Source organism: Protopterus annectens, chromosome 6.part0 (genome assembly GCF_019279795.1).
Source record: "Protopterus annectens isolate FY-2018-M chromosome 6.part0, PAN1.0, whole genome shotgun sequence".
Taxonomy (NCBI): Eukaryota; Metazoa; Chordata; order Ceratodontiformes; family Protopteridae; genus Protopterus; species Protopterus annectens.
In genome coordinates this window covers 522176016-522200442 of record NC_056737.1, presented here as the reverse complement: position 1 = coordinate 522200442, position 24427 = coordinate 522176016, and the positions used below count along the sequence as shown (strand labels likewise).

Below are 24427 nucleotides of genomic sequence, written 5' to 3'. Positions count from 1 at the left end.
AGACTGCTGACCTTGCAGTCTGAGCCCCTTCCAGTTTATGTGGTTAGCACCGCATAGACTTCTGGGGCATTAGCAGTCTGCTGCCTTCTTCCTGAATATGGACTGGTAAGGCAGCAGTCCGGATTCACTTTCTAAGTTACTGGATTGTACCATTGTGGTTCACAGCTGGGGGCTACAGTCCTGCAGTCCGATATCATGAGTGGCCACTGGTCGTGAGGAAACATTGAGTAATGGACACATGTCATCATTGGCAGGCAACAACTGGGGAGAGGGCCAGTCAACACAACAAATATAACCAATTTTGCAGAATAAATTAAACATTTCTCTTCTCCAGAACCTGATGTTTCTCTTCCAGTACAGGAGGTTCCAACCCCACCCCCACTCCACCCCATCCCACAACAGGCAGCAGAGAGAATGTAAAGGAAGTAGCATGCCTGACTTTTTCTGTTACAGTGCGGTGGTTCCACACCCATCCCACAAACTACAAGCAACAGTAGCAGCATATGACTTTACTTTGCTATGGAGCCAAGTGGAGTGTATGATTAAACTTTTTAGAATTTCACCAGGCTTGCTACTTATCCGGTATTTTTCCAGACTATCCGGAAATCAGGATGATTCTCCAGTAGTCCAAAAAACACTATACAAAATGCCAGAGTTTGTTAAAAAGCAAACTTTTTCTATTTCTAAAGCTATGCAGTGGAGTCCAAGATACTCTTTTTTGCTGTTGTTATAGAATAACACACACAGATTAGGTGCATAAAAATGTACTAAAAGGGACGCTCCGCCCTAATAACGTACATATTTAAGTCATAAAATGGGAGTGGATGGAGATGGGCTGTGCCTGGGAGGAGTTACGGGTAGTGCAGGGGATGTGGCTTCAGTCCAATTTTCTGCAATGTAAGAGGTGGCAAACCTAGGTTTCACCCCAGTACTTTTTACTGTGATCCGTAGCTGGAAATTGAATCAGAGTTTGCAAGTAAGTGCATCTTTGATCCACAGATGGAAACTGTGTGTGTATAATGTCCAGTTAGACGGTTGTCTGGTGAAGTGACTTGCTTAGAGTCACACAGTAGGTTGACAGGATCAAAACCTGTACTGTAACTACAGGAGAGGCAGGAGCATTAATCCTCCGCACCAACCAGACCTTAACTCACTCAAGCCTATAACACTTATTTTGTATACTTCCAGTTCACACCCATACCTCCTTTTCGCATCCAGAACTTTTTGTGTCTGGCTTCTTTAATTAAGTGACTTACCAGTTAATAATAGATAGTACTAGAAAAGGCAAAGAGTTATTAATGAAATGACATTAAGATTGCTAGTCTAGGATGTTCTGCAGTGGAGAAATTAGGTAGTGTGCCACTTATTATTTATATTTTCATACTTATGTTCATATTTTCATAACTGAGTGATTTACATTTTATTGAGACATATCTGAAACACAAATTTGAGAAACAGGACAATTCACTGAGAATGCTAGTTTAGATCATACTACACTGAAAATATAGCTAGTTATCTGTTAGTAATTATGAAAATAAGGAATATTTCCACATGTACTTAACAGTTTAAAAACAACTGACTTGCAAACTGTTGCAAGACATTAGGTGAAACCTTAAATGTTGTTAAAGAAAACTGCCTGTTATTTGCACTTTAAGATGCACATGTTGAGAGATATCCAGCATTATTTGTATTAATTATACAATTAAACATAGGTTTTCATATTTCTATAATTATCTTAAAAAAAAACATGCACTTACAGTGGAATTTCTTTTTGTCGTGTGAAAGCTTATTTCTGGTCAACAAAAGTGTTATGTCTAGACTGCATAGTTTTCATGATATGAAAATTTGTAAAAAAAATTAGAAAAGTATAATTGGGGGGGAGGGGTTGTGCATTATAATACAGTATGGTATTTATGGAAAAGAATGCACTGACTTATCAACCAAAGTGTTTCTCTTCCCATCCTGAAGTACCCAGATCTCCAGCCTCCATATCCTGTCCCTGGATATAGAATTCTTCTGGCCTGGCAACTAAGGAACCATTAAAACCTGCTGTTTCCTCATATTGCCTCTGATCCCTCAACTCTACTTTTAAAAGAAAGCGAGGAAAGTATGGTCCTTTACTACACCAGGCAGTAATGTTTATATTTGTAAGCATTTAATTCTAGGTGGCTCTAAGCTCGCTCCCCAGCCAGGACAGCCAGCAGTCATATTCCTTACTACCCTATAGCTAGCAAACCTCTCCCCTGTAATACTATAACCCTCCTTTTAACTGCTAGCCTCTCTCACCTCTATCCCAGACAAGTCTTCTCCCTCTCAAACTCACCTGCTATTATACAGTTTTTGTCCATTAGGTGATACTTTTACCTAGTCCTACCTTCTACCTTCCTCACACCTATCCTATGAACCTTCCTCACACCTATCCTATGAATTCATAGCCTAACCACTTCACAGCTCCAGGTCTTAGAAGTAGCTGTTAATTATTGTCCACTTTTTTCTTACTTCTAGTTTTAGTACCCTTCTATCCCCCTACTACCCCAACAACTTTTCCTAAACTCTATACCCACTCACAACTTTACTAACCTTGCATACACTACATTTCACTGATTGTTCCTTTAGCTGCTTCTTCCTTCTCTTGTCTCTTCCCGCTCCATTCACCCTGTGGGCTCACTCCGCTCCCCTACCCTACCCCCAAATTCCACCCACCCCCAGTGCATCTACACTTATAATCACCTAACCACTCCTACTTCCTCTCCACCTATTACACCCCTCCACTTTCACCACCATCTTCTTCCTACCCCCTCCCCCTATAATCCATCTCCTCACACCTCCCTTCATATTTAACAACACAATATCTATTTCTAACCCTTCTCCCTACACTACATATTCTACTTTATCAAAGCCACAACATGCTTACAAAACTTATACCATTCTCAATCCAACTACTACTACTTCTGAACCTTACTTATATCCACTACCTTACCCAGCCCAACTCCACAAATCACACACCATTACTTCACACAACCAGCTCACTCCCTTCAACTCACTTACACTCATTTGTCTCAATCTCCCCTGGACTGTATCCCATTAACATCCATCTATTTTTTCACTACAAACTAAGCTCTACTTATAAACTCTTTAGCCCCTCTCTAACCTCCAATATCCACACAAACCTGACAATATACAACATACAAACAAGGCAATCCAAACACCTCATCAGCATAATCCAACACCTAACAGCCATACTACTACCTGGAGATATACACCCTAACCCAGGCTCAAACACCACTCCCCCTACATCTAAATCCATCCTATTAGCTTCTCTAAATGCCCAAAGCATAGCTAACAAAACCCTCAACCTCCATGCCTGGCTTCTCCACAACAAACCTGACATCTTAGCTATTTCTGAAACCTGGATAAAACCTCATATAAAAGATGTTGAAATAGTATCACCAAACTATTCTATCATCAGAAATGACAGGGCCCACAAAAAGGGTGGTGGAGTAGCTCTACTCTATTCATCCACCCTATCCATTATTCCCTATAACAAACCCATTCCTCACTTCTCCAATGCAGAATTAGTACTAGCTCTATTTCAATTAAATAAACACAAACACATTTGCATAGCCTCACTTTACACACACACACACACACACACACACACACACACACACACCCGGAGACAATATCTCAGTACTTGAGGATATCTTATCCTGGCTTTCTACCAATATCAGTAATGAAACTATTATCATGGGAGACACAAATATTAATTGGTCTTCCATTCATTCCCCTACACACCCCCTAAACATCAACCTATATAAGTACACTCAGCTCATCAACCTCACTACCAGGCCCTCTAAAGACTTCTCCAGTGGCAGTACCCTAGACTGGATCTTAGTCTCTCACCCCCACTACTACACTTGATAGTGGAACTCTTCCTGATTCCCTCAGTGACCACATTCCCATTTTCACCAGACGTCTTCCATCTCCTCTACAAGTAACTCATAATTACATCAGCACTTGCTACCTAAAAAACTTCAACCCAATAACCTTCTCAGACTCCCTAAAATCAATAAATTGGAACCCCCTAAAAACTCTAACCCTGGATAATGCTGTTGCACACTTCAATACAACTTTCCTAAAACTGCTGGATAGTTTTGCCCCCATAAAAACCAAAATAATAAGAAACAGTACAGCCCCCTGGCTAACAAAAAACCACACTAACTGCCATGTGACTTAGAGACAAAACCTGGGCACATTACCAAAGAAACAAAACTCCCACCACCCTTACTGAATTCAAAACACTTTGCAATACCGTCAAAAAGCTTATCACAGCAGATCGACAGAATTACTTCTCCTTATTCCAAAAGGACCACAAAACCAGTCCTCAAAAATTCTGGAAAGGCATCACTACCCTCCTAAAACCTGGCTCAGCAGAAAACCCAAGCCCAGACCCAGATGAACTAGATATAGATCTGGCTACCCAATTCAACTCTTTTTTTCATAGACTCTATTTCCAAACTAACCTCATCCTTCCCTAATAACACCTCACCCCCTACTTCTGCATCCACCCTCTTGTCACCACCTTCATCTCCAGTCTCTCAACTCCCACCATTCTCCCTAAAACCCATTCCTACTTCTACCATAAGAAAACTCCTGCAAAAGCTAAAACCATGCTCCAATGCCCCCAATAACATTCCCTCATCCTTCCTCAGCATAGCTGCTGAAGTCATTGCCTTCCCCATCTGCATCCTAATCAATCGCTCTATCCAAGAAGGTCTTGTACCCAAACTCTGGAAAAGGGCTTTCATCATTCCCCTGCACAAAGGAGGCAATAATAACAATATTACTAATTTTCGTCCCATCGCCATCCTCTCTCCTATAATCAAAACTCCTAGAGAAATGTATCCATCTTCAACTCCTTCCCTATCTCTTAGATAATAACTTACTAACTTCCACACAACACGGATTCAGACCTGGTCACAGCACCATGACTGCCCTCCTTTCCTTCCTGGAAACTGTAAATAAAGCCAGAGATTCTGGCTCTACTGTATCTGCCCGCTTTCTTGACCTCTCTAAGGCCTTTGATATGATCTCTCACAACCTTCTCCTAACTGAACTATCTAACCTAAACCTATCCCCTTCCTCTCTCAATTGGTTCACCAGCTATCTCTCCAACAGGCAACAAGCTGTCAAGTGGAAAAAAGCCATCTCCTCTTCCCTTAACACACCCACTGGTGTCCCCCAAGGTTCCATTTTGGGTCCTTTCCTCTTCAATATATTCATAAATGATTTCTTCCACTCAATTCCTCATGCTAAACTTATTCAATATGCAGATGATTCTACAATTATCTGTGCAGCCACATCCATCCCCACTCTCTTAAAACTGACTCAAGACGCCTTCTCTACCACAGAACAGTGGATGAAGGACAATCATCAATCACTCAATGCATCAAAAACCAAACTTATGGTATTTACCCCCTCAAAAACCAACACCATTGATAGAAAACTATTCTCCATCACTAGCCAGAATAACACACCTCTTGAACTGGTATCTAAAATAAAACTACTAGAAGTCCAGATTGATGACCAGCTTAAATTCAATAGCCACCTACAACTAAACATAAAAAACACACCAAAAACTTGGCATGCTCTACCGACACAATCGATTCCTCACTACATCTACTAAGCTCACTCTCGCTACTACATTTCTCATCCCTTCCCTCCATTATGGTGCCCCTCTCCTAACAAACCTACAATCATCTCTCAAAACAAAATGGTACTCTTGTTATAATAAAATTGCCAAATTTGCCACTAGCCACAAATCATCTACCCATCACTGTGCATCTCTCCACAAACTTAACTGGCTAGAGCTTCCCAACTATCTTTCCTATACTCAGCTCACTTTTGCTCACAAACTAATTTTTCATCCCTCCCTCTGTCCCTCTCTCAGCTCTACCTTTAAAATGCACCTGCCACAAAGACTAAGATCTAATAACCAAAACCTAATAGAGCTGTACAAACCCCTTCACTCTCCAGGACAAAACCTCCTGTCCTTTGCCCTGGCATGCCTATGGAACTCCCTTCCTCCCTCCATCCGTATCACCACCAACCTCCCTGCTTTTAAATAAAAATCACTGCACTCACATCTAACATCCTCATGGGAATGCGCCTGCTCCCACCTCTCATAGCCTATTCTCCACTTCCTACAGGCAACTATATCATATATTACCAGACACCAAATAATAAGCCAACTGTAATGACATCTTATAATTCTCTAATCCTACTATTTCCACTCAAGAAACTATATATTTACTACAGCAATGCTTTATTTTTCTACAAAATTTAACCTAAAAATTGTTATTGCACCTGCTTAAATCTTGGTTTTCTACAAAATGAAACCTAAAATTGCATTGTAACTGCTTAATCTTTGTTTTGTCTTAACCCACAAATGACTGAAATTGTAAACTGCTGTAATCTTTTTGTAACCTTTGTTTTGGAGCTTTTCTCCCCAGGACTCCACTGAAAACAGGTTCTTATTGGCCCAATGGACTATCCTGGTAAACCAACTGCAAATAAATAAATAAATCAGTATAAAAGAATACTTCTTACTGATAACACAGTTTTAAAAGCTTTTATTGCTCAATATTTACATTCGCTTATCTTATGCTTTTTAAAGGAAAACTCCACCCAAAAGTCAAGTTTTTTTTTCTTTCCAAAAAGTGTTTTTCCCTCCCTGTAATCCAACACTAAACACTTCACATACGGACAAACATCCTTTAATAATTATGTTTGCCTTTCTTTCTTGCATCTGTCTCATCTGTTACATCACAACAGCTACTAAGAGTGGCACAGTAATTAAGTTAGGTCACTTATCCCAACAACAGAGCCATTACGAAAACAATGACATTTAAATATGCCTTTATCAGTTACAAATTGCCAGCATCATGGCTCAGATAAATAGTGTAATCTGGAGTCTGAACAAAGGCAGGGCTTTCAAGCTTAATTTTCAAATGCAAATGTTTTTCCCTTTAATAAAACTCAGCGTCACAAAGAAAGCAAGCAAATATATTCATCTCACTCTTCTTACTTTCTGTCACTATTTGATTTTGCATTTTTTCTACACTAATTTCTGTAAAAGTGCACGTTTCTCCTGGAGTTGGGGAAAGAAGATTACAATATTTAAAACTGTGAATGAAACACAAACCACCTCGGCCCAAGTAACACCTATAAATCACAAGGGTCATATGTCTCACACTTGAACTACAACTGTTACTTTTAAAACAATTAACTCAGCAACATTTTCAAGCCTGTCATTCAACCATAACATACTGCAACAGAGTAATGAAATCACAGGAAGCACAGTAATTAAAAATGTGGATTGATGCTGACAGTGGTAAGTAGTCACAGCAATATTGTAAACTGATGAGAAAGAAAACTCATCATAAGGATTTATTTCTGTCCCTCTAACGTGGCATCAGAAGGGCGAAGTCAGAGGCACTGGAAGATGCTGAAGGCTGGAAGGGGGTTCATAGGTAGGTACTAGGCGACCGGCCCAAAGACCTAAGTAAGCCTAGCCAACAAGGTTCCCTGGCTTATGCCACTCAAGAAAGTTATTTTCCTGTGCCCCTGTTGAGCAGAGCCACAGAAGTGATCCCCGGGGTGTATTTCCCATTTCCCATCCACTTATTACTTCAGCGTCACTGCTTGACAGAGGCACAGCAAAATGATAGGCATAGTTTTTATTCAAACTAAAGGGGTGGCGAAAGCCACATAACTATGGGCTAGGCTTATAAATGCCCTTGGGCAGATAGCCTAGTATGAACCTATGAACCTATGAACTTATCAAGATTTTTCTTGAAGAGTGCTAATGAGGAACTTTGCTCAACATAGATGGGTAGCTTGTTCCAGAGTATGGGAAGTCTCCGGGACATGAATTTATCCCTCCAGCATGTCCTGTTTATTGTGGTGACAAGGTTTAGGTCCCTAGAGCATGTAGCTCGGAGGGATTGGGATTTCTTTAGGTGTAGCATGTCCAACAGCTCTGGGTTTGACATAGCTTTATATGTTAGGCAGAGATCCCCTCAGAATAGTCATATGCTATGGAGTAAAGCTGGAGTTTTCTGAGACTGTCAGTGTAAGGCATCTGTTTGAGACCAGTAATCCTCTTTGTGAGGTACTTCTGTGGCCTTTCCAGCTGCTGCAGATGTCTTGTGAGGTACATTCCAAGAGGGGCGTTGTACTCTATAATGGGTCTAATGAGTGTCGGGTAGAGGGAAACAATGACCTTTTTCCTAGATGAGAACCCTTTTGTGATGAGGTGTGCCACGTAGAAGGATTTCCTGACTACTGTGGCAATGTGATTATCAAAAGAGAGACTACTGTCCACCTGGGTCCCCAGGTCTCTTATCACACATTCAGCCTTAAGTAGACTGCCACCTATGTGGTAGTTCATGGGTATAGAGTTTTTACCAAAGGGGATGACAATACACTGTTTGGCACTGAGCTTGAGGCCATGGCTCTGACACCAGGCATCTGTCTCAGTGAAGCCCTTCTGTAGGATGTCCACATCATTTGGGGACTCAACTATGGCTCCTAGTTTGCAGTCATCTCTGAACTTCATTAGCCAAAGGCCTTCTGTGTTAGCCTGTACTTCAGAGAAGTAGATACCAAACAGGAGAGGTCCCAGAACTGAACCCGGTGGTTCTCCACTTGTCACTGGTTTGAAATCAGATTTGGAGTCTGCGACTTTTACAGTGTGGGTTCAGTCAGTGAGCCAACTGGCAACCCATCTTGTGACGTAGGGATTTATACCTAGTTTAGTGAGTTTAGCTATAATTCCAGAATGAGGGGATGGTGTAGAAAGCCTTGGCGAGGTCAATATAGGCGCGTGAACCACCTTACCCTCATCTACAACTTTGGTGACCGCCTCAAAGAAGTCGATCAGATTCAGGAGGCATGATCCGTCTCTCACAAACCCAAACTGGGTGGGGTCCAGAGTTTGGAGGTTACCAATGTCTTTGTTTAGGAGTTTCATGATGATACGTTCAATGGCCTTACAGACCAGGCTTGTCAGGACAATAGGGCGATAGTTCCCGGGATCAGTGGTGGCTCCCACTTTGTGGAGTGGGATAACTGTTGCTGTGCACCATTCAGTGGGCACAAAGCCTGATGTGAGACTATGATTAAACATTGTGCTTAGGTGGGGAGTCAGTTCGTTCTGAAGTTCGTGTAAAATGCAGCCTGGGATGTTGTCCAGTCCCATGGATGCTGTGTTTTTGGCTTTAGAGAGTGTAGCTTTTACCTGCGTAGTTGTGATTACAGGGACTCTGCATTCTTCCTATATAGATATGGGCCCTTTAGGGGGTGAGGGGGAGGGTAAAGTTACCACTGAACCTACCAGGACATTGGCAATATCAGTTGGTTCTGTAATTTTCATGCCGTTGTGCTGTAACTCAGAGCAGATCTGGGTGTTGCCATTGAGATTCTTGACATAGCTATAGAATGCTTTGTGGTTGTCCCTAGAATCAGTGGTGATTTTGTTTTCGTAGCTAGCTTTGGAGGATCTTTTTAGGGATCTCAGCTTCTTACTAAGGCTGACCAGGGAATTCCTCCACTCATGGGACTCTACTCTCTTTTTCTAGGGATTTTACTCTCTTTTTCTAGGGATTTTACTCTCTTTTTCTAGGTTGCAACAGTTTCTTCCTTCTGTTGTAGCGTTTGTTTATGGCAGGGGACCACCAGATTGGCTTCCTTTTTTTGGAGGATAGCGTCTTGGTTCCATTTGGGATAGCACGATCCATGCACTCGTGTAAGTGCTTACAGAGTGCATCTGTGTAGGACTCAGCAGTCGTAACTGTGCTGTCCATCTGCATGGGTGTCATGAAGTTCGCCACTTCTGTCTTAAGAAGCATGAAGTTGGCTTTGGAGAAATTTTTTACCATGATTTCCTTAATGGGGGTGGGGGCGGGATGTGGATATCTAAGGTGATTAGCTTATGGTAGGATCTGACCAACAAGGAGTTGACTTCAGGTGTGGAACACCGGTCACTCATGTTTGTAATGACTAGGTCTAGGATATTGTTGCCCCTGGTGGGGGTGTGGATAAGTTGATCCAGGGCATTGGAATTTATGAATTCCAGAAAGAGTTAAGCGAAGGAGCTGGTACATGAGTAGTTTTCCCAGTTAATGGTGGGGTAGTTGAAATCGCCCATTATTAGGTTGTTTGGTTGAACCCAGAAAGTTGAAAGATATGGAAAAACTGCCAAACAGCCAATAAACTACAATTTCTGGGCCAGAAACCACTATTGTGGTAGATAGGCTACCTAGGGGTGTAGGGGGGTAAGAAGGACACAGTGATCCAAAAAAGGCAATATTTCAAAACTATTTACTACCTCAACATGGTGCACTTGGTGGACATTTTCAGCTCAGCCAGTTTCCCTTTTGGTGCATCAATTAACGCTTCCTGACTGGTCTTACCCATCCCATGGCTGATAACTGTATATTAGCCCTAGTGAGAACTGTGACCATACCATAGATAATTTGAGGGGACCCACGTAAGGGATGCAGCATTTAGGAACTGCCTCTATCCATTAGTGACACGAGGGGCAATCCTCAGGTGCATTTTCTAATACCCATCCTTAGATCTAAGTCACATTTGAATATGGACAGGGATGAGCTTTGTTTTGTTTGAATGAAGAGTCTGTTCTGGAACAGTGGTATTCTCTGCGCTATATATCTGTCTCTCCACACCATTCTGTTTAGATACCGGGACTGAATATTTCTGATGCCATTTAACTTGCTGATGTTTAGTAAGTCCATCAATATTGGGTTGGAGGATGCCTTGTATGCCAGACATCACCTCTTAGCACTCTGTAGGATACAGAGTATAGTGATAAGACCTTGAGGTGGTCCATGCAAGACCTGTTGTTTAGGACTTGTACTCTTTTAGTAAAGTATCTCTGTGGGCATTCCAGTTGTTGCATGTCTATGTACAGATACATGCCAAAGTGGGCATTATACAAAATGATTGGCCTAATGAGGGCTTTGTAAAGGGGGACAATAACATTTCTAGATCTAGTTGCAATCAATTTTTTCATAAGTTGTGCTTATGACACTGATCACATGTTGGTCAAAATTTAGGTCACTGACCACACAAGTTCCAAAAACAACTGGGTCAGTTCTCAGGGGGTGTCAATTTGGTAGTTCCCTGGGGTAGACGACTTCCCAAAGGATACAACAATGCATTTTTTTTAGTTTAGTTTCAATTCATGACTCTGGCACCAGTTATTGCTTGGGACAAACCTTCCTGAATGATGGTGAAGTCATTTGGGGATTCAATAGCCGCTCCTAACTTGCAGTCATCTCAAACCAGTCAGCCAAAGCCCTTTGGTATTTGCTTTTACTTCCAAGAAGTAGCTGCCAAACAGGGAAAGCCTCAGCACCGAACCCCTAAGGGACTCCACTGGTGACCGTTTTCTTTCTAGACGTAGCCTCCTCTACTTTGATTTTCTGCATCCAGTGAGCCAGATGGCAGTCCAGCTAGTAATGTAAGGGTTTGTTCCCAGTTTATTCAGCTTTCTTATTATACCTGAGAAGGGATTGTGTCGAAAGACTTGGCCAAGGTAATGTAGTGTGAACGGTTTTACCTTCATCATGACTTTGAGCCTTTCACACTTTCTCCCCGATTCTTTCCGTAAGAGACTAAGATCACAGCATATGTTTGACGGTCCCTGATTTTGTGTCATATTTTTGGTCTGTTCCTCATAAGATTTGTGGTTTCCAGCAAATTTATGACGACTGCAAAACTTAAATAATGATAGACATTTGAGTTTCAAACTTCTAGACTTCATATCCTTCAGAAAATGCACATTAATGCAAAAGCTGTTAATCTAGCAACTAAGCATATAAGAACAATGTTATACTTGAAATCTGTCCCTGGTTCTGGACCTCTGACCTTTTTCCCCGACCCATTACATTTTTGGTTTACCCCTTGAGCTGCATTTTTTTTCATTTGTTCAATTAAATAAAACAGAAGTGCAACAAAAATGGGGCAACATGAAAAATGGTGATAATAATAATTAACCTAACTGAAGAGTTAAAGTCAGGCAACAAGCTCTAATAACATTTTTTATAAGCATAATAAAATCACACAGTATTTTATTCTGCTTTCAAATAAATTAATATTTTTTGCATGACTTTCAAAATCTAATAAAACTGGGGCCAACCTGCAGTAATGAAAAAAATGAGAAAAAAAGGCGGCTTAAGGAAGAAACCGTATTAACTTCTTTTGAAAACACTAACAGCAGAGTCAAAGTCATTCCAGTTTCTTGCCTGCGTTCAGTCTTATTTTATCATCACTATCACCATAGTTGTCATTATTATTTTTACTGTTATTACTTCATAAATGAATGTCCAGAATGTACCTGGGGCGGCTGCTGTGACTTCATTTGAGGTCCACAATCCACAGAACTGCACTGGCATGTTCAACAGTATGACCGTTATTAACGGTAAAACTGTGGAAATCCACAAACTATCAAAAGTTGAAATGAAACAACTGTCAGTTGTAAAATAATAAGCACTTTCATTCCTTTATTACTAAACATGGAACAAAAACACTTTTTGTTTCATTTCAACTTCCAATAATTTATAGTAAATAACAATGCAAACTACCAGAGCAGAATCATGGTCAAATGGGGCCCTAGGCAGAGTAATGGATCAGGGCACCCCCAGAGCAGCTCCTCCAACAGCAACCCCCTCCACAGCCATTCCAGTTTTCCATTACTTGGCTATTTCTCCCCACTTACCATAAACAGTATTCAAATCTGTCAGTATGCATACTTTTTTTCTTATTTATTTCTACAACGATTACAGATATTGAAATAAAATACCACAAACACCAACAGCCATTTGCTAAACAAACAATAGTGTCACAATGAAAAAATGCACTTGAAACTCACATTCACTGAAACATGAAAACCAACATTCAGAGAAAATGCATCTAGCCAATGGAGGATTACGTTTACCTTTGGGCTATTTTCAAACTATAGGCTCCTTGCACACATTCTTAGGGGCGATAATATTGTAGTGTACACCAGGGCGGCCAAGGTGGTGCAGCGGTTAGCGTTGCCGCCTCACAGCAAGAGGTTCTCCGGTTCGATTCTCGGCTGGGGTGCCTTCTGTGCGGAGTCTGCATGCCCTTCCTGTGGTCGCGTGGGTTTCCTCCGGGTGCTCCAGTTTCCTCCCACATCCCAAAGACATGCAGTAGGTGGATTGGACATTCTAAATTGGCCCTAGGCATGAGTGTGCGCATGTGTGTGCCTTCTGTGGAAGGTTGGGCACCGGGCTGGCAACTCAACACCGTAAAACTCCACTGCCAATCATGAGCAGACAGATGATCCACTGTGGCGACCCCTAACTGGGAAAAGCCGAAAGAAGAAGACTGGCTTACCAGATGGTTGATGTCAGTCTGAAGTAATGAATATTCATTATGATGTGGTTCTCAGCCAAGTGAATATTCATTCTTCAGCCATCAGCATGCATGGGGAATTGGGTACACCACATTTCTAAAAATATTGAAAACATTTGAAATTAGTATTCTGCGTACCCCATGAGCCAAGATGTTGTTATGAGCATTTCAAATGCATACTATTAGTTATTGTATAAAGTCCATATCTTTTAATCCTGATGTATATACTCAAAGTACTGTAGCACGGTAAAAATGCTGAATTTCTTTGTCAAAAGCAGTACACATCTATGTGATCCACTCATCATCACTACTAGTATTACACCGATACATGCATTATAAAGCTTACTGTGTACATGAAAAGATTAGATAAAGTGAAATCATGTCCTTCTGCTACATGTGACACCATCACTTAAAAGGCTGCCAAGCATGTTTTAGAAACTGTGCTTATGTTCCTGAGATAACAGTAGCAATTTTTATTTTTTGGTCTTTAAGTTACCACACATCATTCTAAGTGGCATTCTTACCTTCAGTTGTTTTTAATGTAATTCTTGACAGTAATGTTAAATTAGTGCAAGCCATATATATTTACATAGCACTCAACCCTCCATCTCCATAATGAGGAACATTAGCTCTTATAATGTGGAACAAATGGGCAAAATATGGAACACATACTCATAGTTTACTAACAACTTCAACTAGGAAAGTCACAGGACGGTTAAATATGCCTGCTTTTACTTAAAGATATTTTTTATATGAATTATTTCTATTTACCATGAATATAAGACCCCAAATGAGGTGCGTTCCTCATTATAAGGTCAGTTGTGAGGTATGCATATTTATTTCAGATGCTACGATTTAGATATGGCACTATGATTCTGGTTCTCCAGTTTAGCTGTGCTATTCTTGTAATTATCGATTTTCTTTATAAACTCAGACCTGGTTAAGGGGCATAATTTTATGCACGATGTCAGCAGCTAATATGCATGGCATGCCAATCATGCCTCATTTCATATTCCGGTTTGCTCAATTACCCGGGCCATGCCTACTCCTGTGCGAAACTGAAGGTGAGCCAGTACACTACAGCATTGCCTTCTTATGACCATGCATACATGTATGTGTTCTTTGAATCACCTCCCTAATTGCATTAAACTATACTCTTTGTACAATACTGCCCCACTTGTTAGAATGTGTTTTGAAACTGTAGTTTTGAACATTCTTCTAATAAGCAATGAAACAAAATATATGAACCAATAATGAAAACTACCCATTTCAGAAAATTTCAACCATAAAAGTCCACTCAAACATCCGTTATTACACTCTACCAATGCCATTCAATAAGCACAATCTCTGCAAAGTAAAAGTCATCCGAACTATTTCACATTACAGAGCTTTATAACTAACGTAGAGGTTGCTACTGGAAAACAATTTTACACCACCAAATAACTGGCAGTCTAATGGGCACTGCAATATCAGCACTCATCTACATGAGTAATAGTAAATTTTCTTCCCTTGAAACTCGCAATTCCCTGAAAATGTACTGAAACTCAAAACTCACAATTTACTGATATTTGGTGTAGAGGATTCAGGCTCTTGTCTCCTGTAACCAAGTTACAGGCTCAAGCCTGATCAAGTTAATTGACTAACCTACCCTCCCCAACTAGGGCATTACATACCATACCTCTCAACCTCGTAGAGTAAGAAATCTGGATAAAGCCTGACATAATGGGGACAAAAGCCCAAACATTGGGACAGATTTTAAATTTTGATCTTATAAACTTACAGAACAGCAGCACTGGTCTTAGTGTGCATTTTCTGAAAGAAATGAAGTCTGAAATTCAAATGTATGACATTTAGTTATTTCAATCCTCACTGACTTCCCAGAAAACCACAAATGTTGCAGAATAGGCCAAAAATAGCAGGCAAAAAAGTGGACATTCTGCAAAAATCTGGACAGTTGAAAGATATGCATACCTCTCAACCTCTTGGTGCAAGAAATCTGGACAAAGCCTGAAATAATGGGGATACAATGGCTCAAATAGGGATAGATTTTTAAATATTGCTCTTTATAATGTAGAAAGTTGGTAGATATACATGTCATTATTTAGTCTTTTCAGTTCTTCCTGATTTGCCAAAAAAAAACACAAATTTTATGAGAAATATACCCAAACTATGAGGCTAAATCCAGACAGTTGAGATGTATGTTAAACACACACACACACCCCTACCTTCTCTCTGCTCTTGCACGGCAACGCACACACCCTCCCTATCTTCTCTCCACTCCTGCGCAGCAACACACACAAACATGCCCAAATGCCCTACCTTCTCTGTTTTTGCGCAACACAAACATGCACATCCCCCACATTCTCTCCGCTCTCACGCAGCAACACACATGCACACCCCCCTACCTTCTCTCCACTCTCACGCAGCAACAAACAAATACACATGCACACCTCCCTACCCTCTCTCCGCTCTTGTGCAGTAACACACACATGCACAACACCCCCCACCTTCTCTCAGCTCTCGTGCAGCAACACACACACCCCTACCTTCTCTCCACTCTCGTGCAACACACACAAGCACACACACCCCTACCTTCTCTCCACTCTCGTGCAACACACACAAGCACACACACACCCCTACCTTCCCTCCGCTCTCGTGCAGCAACACACACATGCACACACACCCCCTACCTTCTCTCCGCTCTCGTGCAGCAACACACACATGCACACACACCCCCTACCTTCTCTCCGCTCTCGTGCAGCAACACACACATGCACACACACACACACATGCACACACACCCCCTACCTTCTCTCCGCTCTCGTGCAGCAACACACACATGCACACACACACCCCCACCTTCTCTCCGCTCTCGTGCAGCAACACACACATGCACACACACCCCCTACCTTCTCTCTGCTCTCGTGCAGCAACACACACATGCACACACACACCCTACCTTCTCTCTGCTCTCGTGCAGCAACACACACATGCACACACCCCCCTCATGCAGCAACACACCCCCTACCTTCTCTCCACTCTCGTGCAGCAACACACACATGCACACACACCCCCTACCTTCTCTCCGCTCTCGTGCAGCAACACACACATGCACACACACCCCCTACCTTCTCTCCGCTCTCGTGCAGCAACACACACATGCACACACACCCCCTACCTTCTCTCCGCTCTCGTGCAGCAACACACACATGCACACACACCCCTCGTGCAGCAACACACACCTCCTACCTTCTCTTCGCTCTCGTGCAGCAACAAACCCACACACCTCCTACCTTCTCTCCACTCTCGTGCAGCAACACACACACCTCCTACCTTCTCTCCGCTCTCGTGCAGCAACACACACACATGCACACCCCCTACCTTCTCTCCGCTCTCGTGCAGCAACACACACACATGCACACCCCCACCTTCTCTCCGCTCTCGTGCAGCAACACACACACACATGCACACACCCCCTACCTTCTTTCCGCTCTCGTGCAGCAACACACACACACATGCACACACCCCCTCTACCTTCTCTCTGCTCTCGTGCAGCAGCACACACCTCCTACCTTCTCTTCGCTCTCGTGCAGCAACAAACCCACACACCTCCTACCTTCTCTCCGCTCTCGTGCAGCAACAAATCCACACACCTCCTACCTTCTCTCCGCTCTCGTGCAGCAACACACACAAACATACACCCCTACCTTCTCTTTGCTCTCGCGCAGCAACACACAAACCCCTAACCTTCTCTCTGCTCTTGCGCAGCAACACACAAACCCAACCTTCTCTCTGCTCTTGCGCAGCAACACACAAACCCCTAACCTTCTCCCTGCTCTTGCGCAGCAACACACAAACCCCTAACCTTCTCTCTGCTCTTGCGCAGCAACACACACACACCTTTTCTCTCATTACAATGGCCATTTACCTTTCAATGGAATGGACAGTTAAAATTCTGCTCACTAGTGCAAAATGTGGCGTCCATGCAATGCACGCATGGTCCTCCTTAAAGAAGACACTGCCACCGCAGAGCGAAGATGTTTTTCTTTTTTAAATTGTCAAAGCTTCATGGCCAACAGCTGTAAAAGTGGGAGGGTGCTTGCCCCCCCAAGCAGTACGCTTATGCTGCCGTTGGGCAAAGCCATTGACTGTAAAACAAAATACTGCTAGCCATGGCAGCCTGCTTCAGATCATTTTGGGGTGTAACAAGTTAGAAAATAATAGTTACCATTTACTTTGATACAAAAGCATTAGCAATGCAGAAACGTTCAAGATTGACAGAAAAATCAGTTTTTGGGTGCAGGTCTCCTTTAAGTTTATTGATGCGTGCCGGCTGCTGAAGGTACAACATTCCACACCACATAGGTGTTAAGGAGTTAAACTGCTCATTTCTTTCCTTTTTTTTTGGTAAAACACTGTGGATTAGCCAGTCACGCAATGTCAGTTATTAAAGTTTCATATTTTTTTGTGGTTCACAAAATGAATGTTGATGCAGACCCTGTTGTTCTGTTAATTTTTAAGTGATTTAGAGTAGTCAGCTCTTATCTACATCCAGTTTTACATAGTATGTCAGATTCTGCCTTATATTTATCCCATCCTTGAGTAAGTCACTGAAACAGCATTTATACTGCCTGAAATGTTTTGCTTTATTCATCACACTAAAGAATTCATTAATTCATCAACTGGCTCATATCATATAATATAGTCTAAACATAGATTGTGGTAGTCTAAACATGGTGCATTTTAGTAATATATTTTTCCAGTACCTTCTTTAGTGTTCAGCAACTACAAAGAAGTTGACATTTTACATGTCATAGAGTCTGCATTACTTAGAGTGATGATCTGAACAGTCTGATCTTCAACATCCATTATGTAGTCATCGTTGCATATTACGGTCTTTTCTACAAGATCAAATTGTAAAGGATTTCTGCATTTAGTTAAAAATGAGTACTCTGGAACCTAACTCATTGACAAGTTGGAGCTTTAGTCCTCTGCACTGCTTCCCATGCCAAGAGTCCATGGATCGAATCTTTCCACCTTCACTTACCTACTATGTTACAATGAACAAGTCACTTAACCAGGCACTGCTTTGAAGCAATTGGGAGTTTGAGTGGGGCTCCTCAACAGTCTCCTGGAATGCATGCCTAGCCACTATGAACAGCCACTATGAACCTGTTGTTCTGTCAGCCATTCCTTATTACATAGCTGATCTACTGCAGGAAACATTACATCAAAAACACCAGCATGCCAATTTTTAAATGCAACATTTATTCTTCAAGAGCAACAGGCACTGCATTTGTAGATGAAGCACTGAAATGCAAAGTTCTTTGCCTTGAACAACTTTGCATTAATAATAGTTCTCTCTAATGTAAAATTATTCAGTGACTTTGACTTATGCAAAGACTGTGCATATTGACTTAACATATATTATCAGGGTGTTAATATTTCTTATACTCTTTTAAATACTCGTGTTTCAATTGGAGTACACATGGCTGTGTCTTATGGTATGATGTTAGTGATCTTTATATAATTCCAAAGTTAGCAATAAAGTACACGCAACTGCCAGTGCTGTGGAGTGCAGGAATATAGCCCTACCTACTGTTAAGGTGACCAGAATTTGATTAGCATCTCAAGAATCGAAGACGCTGGAGGGATGGGATGGGCATTCACTTATTATTCTCCCTAAGGGAAGACATGTTCCAATGAGGGAAGCAGCCATTAAACAAAAGTCAGTGACCACTGGCGAGGGGATGAGGAATGCGAATTGGACATAAAAAAAAATTCTCCCCCAAGAAATGTGGATGTCCGAGTCTCCTAGGACACTCTGTTGGGTTCCAAAGCCAGCCCCAGCAGGACATGGAGTAAATTTGGGGGGTTAGCAGTTGCTGGTAGGTCCAGCACGGATGTGAGGCACTGGGCAATAGTGCCATTAGGATGATGCACAGTGGCCGAAAAAAAGTACATGCAATTTATTTCTTCACTGCAATAAGGGGTGTACACAACCAAAGGGAGTACAGCTGTGGATAGGAGGGTGCTATATATGGATGAAAATACCTTATGCTCTATTCTTCTGGTCTTTTTTTAAACAATCTTGAATCTGGCTTTGTGGGACTAGTGTGCATGTGTTTGTGTGGGACTGTGCATTTATGAGAAAATTTTCAAATATGTAACTTTGGTCATTATTATTGTTTTTATTTTTTAACACAAGCATTTGAGAAGTACGCAGTCAAGAATGTAGCTGTGATGCAAATGAATAACCCTGCACAGCATTTATAAAAGTCAAGTCTATCTTTGCAGGACTAGTGTACATTTGCATAAAGCAACACGGAATACTTTACTCTGACCACTTTTATCACAATCAGACATGCACATACCTCTCAGCTGTACAGATTTTCGCAAAATTGCTACATTTTTGCCTCATATTATTTTGTCTGTTCGTCATAAAAACTGTTTTTTGACAAATCACTGGGATGATCTAAGGATTAAAATCACTAAATAATGACATGCATTTAGGATTCAGGATACATACCCATCACAAAATGCATGCTAACACAAATCCTGATATTCTAGCAACCTTAAGTTTATAAGAACAATATTTAAAATGTGGCCCTGTTTTTTGGGCATTTGTCTCCCCGTTATGTCAGACTTTGCCCAGATTTCTTGAGCTAAAACGTTAACAGATATGAACAAGCTATTTGTGTACACAGTCGATAATGGCTTTAATTGTTGAGTACAAACATTGGTGGTTTACAATGACAGCAGCTGGGTGGCCTTTTATGGTTAAAATGTTCTGAAATAGGTATTTCTGTCATCACTGGTTCATACATTTTGTTTCACTACTTACTAGAAAAAAATTCAAACTACAAATTTAAAACACACTAACAAATAAATGTTGCTGCATTAAACATGAAATGTAATTAAATTAATCAAGAACGTGAATGAAAGAACATATGAATGGTCCTTAAAATATGTGCTGGGGCCAATGGTTTGAAAACAGCCTGGGGCCCAAGATACACAATCTGCCACTGGTAGCTATCCCTTGTCTGACAGAAGATCCTGAAGGCTAGAACAGAGAGTTACAGAGAATTTGTTGTATTTCAAGTAATCTGCTGCTAAAGAATGAAAATAGATACAATTTTTGCACTTTTGCTGATTTTTACTGTATTTCATTTAAATCCTGAATTGTTACATTTCTTGAATGTTGGTAGAGTTTCAAAGCTGAACTGTTTCCACTGCTGCTGCAATACTTAATTATGTCTGCTAGTTTTACATGACAGTAGTATCTACATTGTGTGGTTTCCTTGCATTTGAGCTTTAAAACCAGCATTTTTAAATTAAGAGTGTTTTCTGACTGTACTCTTGTGATAGACGTGTGGTGTAGCAAACCAAGCTGGGGGCTGCTGACTACAAGCTTTGTGGTGTAGCAAACCAAGCTGGGGGCTGCTGACTAGGCCCTGCTGTTGTAAAATTTGTTTTTCAAATTCTATACAAGCCCAGTGTTTGCGCTAGGCTGCTTACTGCACAGCAGCAGTTAGTGTTCTGTAGAGACTCAAATGCTTTCCAGTTAAAATTTCCCTTAGAATAACCATCTCTGTAACCTTCTCCAACCCCCTGCTGCTATAGGACCATCTAAGTTGTTCGCAAAGCAGCTTAGCCTTGTTGGATGGATAGCAGCAGTTCACATGGAGTACAGCACTCATTCTTTGTCTGTGTTATATCATCCCAGTCCAGTTACATCTCACCACTCTTCTCCCTGGTTAAACCCAGAGTAAAAAACTGAAACAATGAGTAGGCACTTCCCTGCTATCTCTGTGGCCAGCCTGGTGGACATGGACATCCTGAGGTAATGTAAAAATTGACTCATGTATACTAGAAACAAGGCATCAATGGGCCCTGATGGAATCCCAGGGTGCCTATTAAATAGCTCAAAACATGACCCAGCAAACCCTTTCAGATCTCTATTTAACCACAGTCACCAGACAGGCTTCATCCCAGTAGAGTTGAGGACAGCAACAGTCACCCTCTGCACAAGGGGGGGGGGGGGCATTAACAGACCCAGGCAGTCCGTAAACATTGTCAAATACCCACTAGCTGACCCTTGTTATCTTTACCACAGGGATTGGCTAGGCTTGTAAGGGCTCTTGAGCCATTAGCCTAGTAATCTCTTATGAAACCATGAACAGAAACAGAACAACAATCTGCAGTGTTTCAAGTGAACATTGCAGGTCCAGGTAATCATACACAATAGTATGTAATTCAATGATATTGATACATGAGAGTCTACAATATCTTCAAAATGTGAAACTAGAGCTCTAGTTTCTATTTTCTAAAAAGCTGTAGTATACTGGCAAACATTTAATAAATAATACAAGGAGACAAGTGCCCACTTCAATTTATGTATACCTCAGCAACCAAACCAGTACATCAGGCATACAAAACCCACCTTATTTACATATACTACATTCAAAGATAAGAAAATAATCACATTAGCAATGCACAAAGATGTACATTAAAACAGATCTTCACTTAAGAATCTTCCTGGCGAAATTGGTAGAAACTTCCATGATGGATATGTATCTTAGCGTGTCAGCTTGTTTCTTCTGGAGAATACAGCCCACAAAGCTAACTATAGCAAAAGATTAAACGAGCTCGCCATCTGAGAAATGGCACATGAAATAATACACAAGAGTTCAAAAAAGAATCGATGTATCAGACTACTCATCGAGTTTCAGAGTGCAGGCAAAGATTTCACACTCTGGTTTCTTTTTAATTCTCCACTGGTGAGAACGTAGGAGCTCGGCTTTTCTATAGATCATGAACTTTAACATCACCAACTACTTGTTGCTAATACTGACAGCAATGAACATCCATCCTCGAGTTCAAACATAAGATACTCTACAAGAAAATGAATACATAAAACACACCAGTACTTAATGCACACTGAAAAAAATGATATGCTTAATGTTCAGTTCCACCCATTAAGCCTACAACTTTTCACCTCCATACTTCACAATATTAACACTATAACTAAGCATAGTTTCTCTAACGTACAGTACCGCTTACAAGAAACACATCCTACCCATTCACAGTTAAAAAGTGCACTTCATAAAATAATATAAATGACAGCTAATTCAGCTGTACGCACGGAGATCTCACATAGTACGAAATTGAGCAGCAGTCTACAACGCTGGAGAGTAGGCTTACTGCACAGTGACCTCTAATTACATAATAAAATAAATACATTAAAACATGTTCCATTAGTTTATAATGCCACACAATTAATCCTGCGAACTACCCACGAATACACTTCACTCAAAATCTAAATAACCTGCAAACCCAATGCTGCTGTCGCAACAAACAGGCATTAGTACTACATGTGAATCAACTTTCTTAATCCTGTAATACACTGCTTTGTTGTTAAAATAAAAACTAGTGACAAACCTACCAAACCAGCCCACAGGCAAAGGTGTGCAGTCTTAATGCAGTAGACTTCCACAACAGATCAGTGTCCTCCTGACGTCATGCAAAACATGGCCGTCTTTTGCCTGGTTGCCACGTCAAAGCGCAAAGATCCCACAGCAAGACTTTTGGCAGGGTTGACGTTTTGTTTGAAGCTACGGAGTGCTACTTCTGTGCAACTACAGCCGTAATTTAAAGTTCACGACACGTGCAGTATCACGTTTAAAAGTTAAAATGACTGTTCAGGTATAAAGCGCATGGTATGACTGACGGATTCAGTTTCATTGTAGTTATTTCGAACATCTGTTTATTTGTGTGCTAACTCGCATACCTCTCAACTTCTTAGAGCAAGAAATCTGGACAAATCCTAAAATAATGGGGGACAAAGCTGTAAAATAAGAACAGACTAAATATTGTTCCTATAAACTAAAAAAGTTGCTAGAATAACAGGAGGTGCGCTAGCATGCATTTTCTGAAAGATACAAAGTGTCGGACTCGTATCTCTTCAGTCCTCTCAGTCATTTGCCAGAAAACACAAATTTTACGCTGAACGGCACAAAATACGAGTAAATACATTCTACGAAAATCTGGACGGTTGAGCGCTATGGGAAACTGGATAAAGGGGGTGCTCGGAAACAGACCATTTTCATGCACAACCGTCTTCAAAGACAACATGTAAATCAACGGTGCTTGGCAGACGAACCATATGGCAAAATTAAGCAATTAAAATAGTAACTGTATGTAGTTGAATCAATTTATTTAGATGTACCTAGAAAGCTCGCTGCCTGCTATATTGTCTAAATAATTTAATTTTTATTGTGGTCTGCCAATAACTTTCCATAGGGTGATACCTTGTTTATTGATGTTTCTCAATTTGTCTACAATTCCATGAATAACTATTCTTTTGGATAATTTTCTTCTTATGTTCCTGCCTAGGAGAATCATCCTGTTCGGTAAAATTCAATAAGCCAAGGAAACCAGTTATGGTGTACTTACAAAGTAAAGTATATATAAATATGTTGCTGTTGGGGTTCTTTACTAAGTGTACACTTTCAGTTCGACTTCAGCAACTAATGATTTTGTGAAACGCATTTCACTTGCCTCAGATTCAGCCACTTCACTCATAGCTGTTACTGTGTTGTTTTTAATGATTAGTTTCAGTGAAATGATCTGTTACTGAAGTCACTTCAGATTTATTTATTTATTTATTTCCAGTTTGATAACCGGGGTTGTCCACTGGGCTCAAGGAACCCGTTTTCAGTGGAGGCCCGGGGAGAAAAGCTCCAAAATTACAAAGATAAATAAAAAATACAATACAATAAACAGTAAAGAAAAGTATGCTATTTTTTATTATATTCTTTAAATTGCAATTATGAATAAGACATAGTGTTATATAGTATTTTAAACAAGAATATAAAATGAAGCGGAGAGTTGTAGCAAAAATGCAGTGCAAATAGAAGAGTATAGAAGACTTGAGGATAGTTCCTGAAGAACATGCATGGTA

General features: G+C 41.0%; 1 protein-coding gene across 1 annotated transcript in view; it reads right to left on the bottom strand.

The window, feature by feature from the left end:
* Nucleotides 1-23024, bottom strand: part of SEC23A (SEC23 homolog A, COPII coat complex component) — a 1400163-nt gene extending 1377139 nt beyond the window's left edge. Inside the window, exon 1 of the mRNA XM_044074240.1 lies at nucleotides 22910-23024. The gene's annotated coding sequence lies outside the window, so the exon portion shown is untranslated. The remainder of the gene's footprint in view (nucleotides 1-22909) is intronic.
* Nucleotides 23025-24427: the final 1403 nt, after the last annotated feature.